The following is a 4,254-nucleotide window of genomic DNA, read 5'->3' as shown; positions in this document are numbered from 1 at the left end:
TACTAAAATTAATTTTGTTATCCTAGACTCTAAAATAAAATTAGGTCTACAAAATATGGATGAGTTCAATAATTAAAGTGAACAAAGATTATCTCAAAAAAAAAAAATTTTAATACGATCAAAAATATTTTTTCAAGTTTTATCTGGGCCTTAATCTTCTTTTCAGTCGATTTTAAAGGCTCACTCTCCACGATACCATGAATTCAAAATTTTACATTTCAGAGTACTTTCCACAATTCCAATAATCTTATTCCCCCCTTTGAGCAAAAATAATCAACTTTTAGACATTGAAACATACTAAGAATTTTAATTTTATTTTTCATAAACACAAAGAAGTCGGACAAATAACTATAGGAATATATCAATTTAAATCTTTAACCTTAAAATGCAGAGTAGAGCAAACTATGTTACGAAATTAAATAGCTTTCATTAGAAGCAAGAAACTTACTGAGAGTTCAAGTACATTCAAAGCACCATATGATCATCTCCATCCATGAGAATGTACAATTAATTAACCATCAAATTAAAAACAAAAAAAAATCATATTAATTGATTACTAGACCCTAATGCTAGAAGGAATTGAAACTTGATCAGGCTGTTCTTGAACTCTTTCACTTGGTTTTCCTGAAAGACATAAGAACTGGATATATATTCTTAAAGGCTTCAAAAATCTCTTCTGTCTTCTGAGCTCCAGCAATAACAATCTTTCCCGAAGGAAAAACCAGGATCGCAACTTTGGGTTTTTTCATTCGATAAATCAACCCTGGAAACAGCTCTGGCTCGTACACCGAAAACTCACCATGGAAAGTTGACATGCGTACAAGGCTTAAAGGGCATCCAACATCACATGAAGCAACAATGTTCTGAATCTTGAAATCATTGAAGGTGATATCGAAACCAAGTTTTTGAATGATTCGAGCGTACTTGCGGGCAGCCGTTAACGATTGTTTCTCGGTTTTGGCTCCAGTGCAAACGATCTTCCCTGATGAAAATATGAGAGCAGTGGTTTTGGGTTCCCTGATCCTCATCATTGCAGCAGCAAACCTTTTGGGGTTGTATTCAGTGTTTCGTGCATGGCGGACGATGGCCTTGAGGTCCAACGTGCAACCAAAGTTCACCGTGGAAACCACGTTCTGAAGGGTTGGACGAGGATGGAGGGCTGGAGAACTGATAAGAGGATTATCAATGGAGGGCTCCATAACTTGGTCTGTATCAGCCATGGCAAGACTAGAGACTTTAATCTTTCTTGAATGCAGGATTGAAGAATTTCTTTCAGCCGAGAATTGGGAGAATATATAGGGCAAGGATTTTCTGTCTAAGTCGGTCACCTTGTAGCTTTCGAAAATCATAATCCTGATGGTACAAGGTTTCCAAATTATTATACAGTAAACAAATAAATAAGTAAATGATAAAAATTTTGAATAAACACATAAATTAATATATTATTTATACATATATAATAGTAATTACATATGTATGTAAATATAAATAGTTACACATTATAAATCATAAGAATATAAAAATATATAATTATATAGTTAAATACATATATAACTCAAAAAATAATTGAATAAATTACCATTAAATATATGATCAATTTTAAAATAAAATAATGTGTCAATATTTTTGTTTAACATAATTTTCAAGATTTTAAATGTTACATAAAATTAATATATATATATATATATATAATTGATTCATTTATACAGTTTTAAATTATTGTCTATCATTTTTCATTTTCACCTCATTATCACAGTTATTTTATTAAACATATATTTTTTCATGATGATTTTAATTTCATTGCTATTTTTTTCAAGATAATTCAATGATATAAATTTAATTTCATTGTTGTAATAATTAATCTCACTGTTAATATTATTTATAATTAAAAATAATTATAAATAATATATTAATTACCCTTTAAACTTATCTTACGGCATTCCTCAGGAATAAACCTCGTACTAATAAATGAGTAGAGGAAAAGGCCAAGGTTTGACTCTTAAGAATGTTGAGCTAATAATACTCGAGAAATATTTAGATAAATTTTTTAGACGAAATTCGTAAAATTTTTAGTAAAAGTAATTAAATAAAAATTAAAAATTAAATTGATAAATTGAGAGGTTTTATTATATAGATTAAGTGTGTAATTTAAAAAAAAATTGATATATATTTTTAATAAATATTTGTTAAAAAAATTTTGATATAATTTTTAGTTTTGAATAAATATTGATCAATTTTAAATTATAAATAATTTTTAATAAATTTTTTTACATATTAATTAAAATCAATCAGTCTATCAATTTAAAATTTTATTAAAATTTTTATTTAAATCAATTTTAAAAAAAAACTTCATGAATTTTCTCTAAAATTTCATTTTTAATTTTATCTTATAATAACCCATCTAAACTTGATGCGATCCTTGCCCATAAAGCGAACATGTGTAAATCAAATATTTCAGTGCATAATATTATTGAAAAAATTGATACAAACATAAGTACGTTGCAGCAATGGTTAATGCTTATCATGTTTTTGTGATTTAAATCTAATAATTTTAGATACGATATGAAAATGATATAAAAATATATATATATAAATTTTAAAAAAACGTGTTTTATATTTATTCATATTGACATAAATTTTGACACGATATTATTCATGTTTTATACATGTTGATACGTCTAAATATGTATAAGATATGAAAAATATGTTTAAATAAAATGTATCATATGGATACATATTTAACACATGATATGAACAAGAAATATATTTAATTTAATCTTGTCATACAAATAAATGTTTAACACGTTTAACATATTTTTATATTTATTTTAATTTAATATAAACATATAAAGATTGTTTTAATTTGTAGTTTTTAATTATGATACTTATTTAGCATTCCATATCACATAAATATTTTTTAAAACATTTAATTATGATACTAATTTAATAATTATTATAAAATTTTTTATATTAATAATATTAGTTCTATACAACATTACTTTTTTAAAACATTTAAATATGGTACTCATTTAATAAATATTAATATTAGTCCTATACATCATTATTTTATTTATTAATTTTTAGTAGTTTATCATTTTGAATTTGAAACTAAAAACAAATATAATTATGTAATATATATTAAATTTTAAATATATATTAAATACTTATTAAATGGGTATCAAATTTTTTTTATTCTTTTTAATATGCAGTACTTTTTATATTATTAATATGTCAAGCTTATTAAATTATAAATGATAAATAGTTTATAATTATTTATTATTTTAGTTATATTTTTGTATATATTCATGTTAGTCGTGCCTATTCATATATATCAATGTTAGTCATTTTTATTCATATATATCCGTATTGTTCTTATTTATTTGTGTCGCGTTTGAATAGATTAATTTTACACATGTTAGTCGTGTCATATTGTATTTAATACATATAATAAACATGTCATATACGTGTTTAAGATTGAAGTACGTTTTATAATTCGTATCATATTCATATTTTAAAAATTCATATCATTATATGTACCAAATATGACCTAAGACACGACATGAAAAAATAAATTGCTGTGTCTATTGTGATCTCTAATTTATAAAACTAGTGAATAAGACAAAAAATATATTGAATAAAAAAATGATAGACAACGATGGAATTTATCTAAAATTTATACATTTATTTAAATAATACTATGGTAACATTTGATATCATTTTTAATATCATCACCATGATCTAATTATCATAGTGATGAGGTCACTAAGATGATTTGATTATCACCGATCTTAGATTATTATGTTTTGTATAATATTATAAATCATTAGTACTTTTATATTACTATGCTTAGTATTATATGAAAAATAAATTATATAGTATAAAATATTCAAAATAACCTTACAAAAAAAGTAAAATATTTAATACTTATTAAATCAATAATTTATAAAATACTTAAACGTTAATTTATAAAAAATTACAAAATATAAATCAAATTTTATAAAAATAATTTCTAAAAATATTAAATAAATTAATTATCTTTTTTCAAATCAATATAATTTATAACATAAAATCTTTTCTAGAATCAATGATTAAAAAAATTAGTTTTTTTTTTTTTTTTAATTTTTAGTGGCCAGTTTTTTGGGGGCAAATGTTAACTCTAATTTTTAGAAAGGTAAATTAGTCAAAAAATAATATTAAGAATTAATTTCCCATGGTAATAAACTTTTTTCATATTTTAGGTTGAGAACTTGATTG

General features: G+C 23.2%; 1 pseudogene; it reads right to left on the bottom strand.

Moving 5' to 3' along the window:
* Nucleotides 1-436: 436 nt before the first annotated feature.
* Nucleotides 437-1,280, bottom strand: LOC111296815 (TATA-box-binding protein 1 pseudogene; annotated as a pseudogene).
* Between the last annotated feature and the right edge of the window lie 2,974 nt (nt 1,281-4,254).

The sequence above is a fragment of the Durio zibethinus genome, chromosome 12 (assembly GCF_047325235.1).
Source record: "Durio zibethinus cultivar Kanyao isolate XHJ-2024 chromosome 12, ASM4732523v1, whole genome shotgun sequence".
Classification (NCBI taxonomy): domain Eukaryota; kingdom Viridiplantae; phylum Streptophyta; class Magnoliopsida; order Malvales; family Malvaceae; genus Durio; species Durio zibethinus.
The sequence above is the reverse complement of the archived record's forward strand: the minus strand, read 5'-3'. Positions and strand labels throughout refer to the sequence as shown.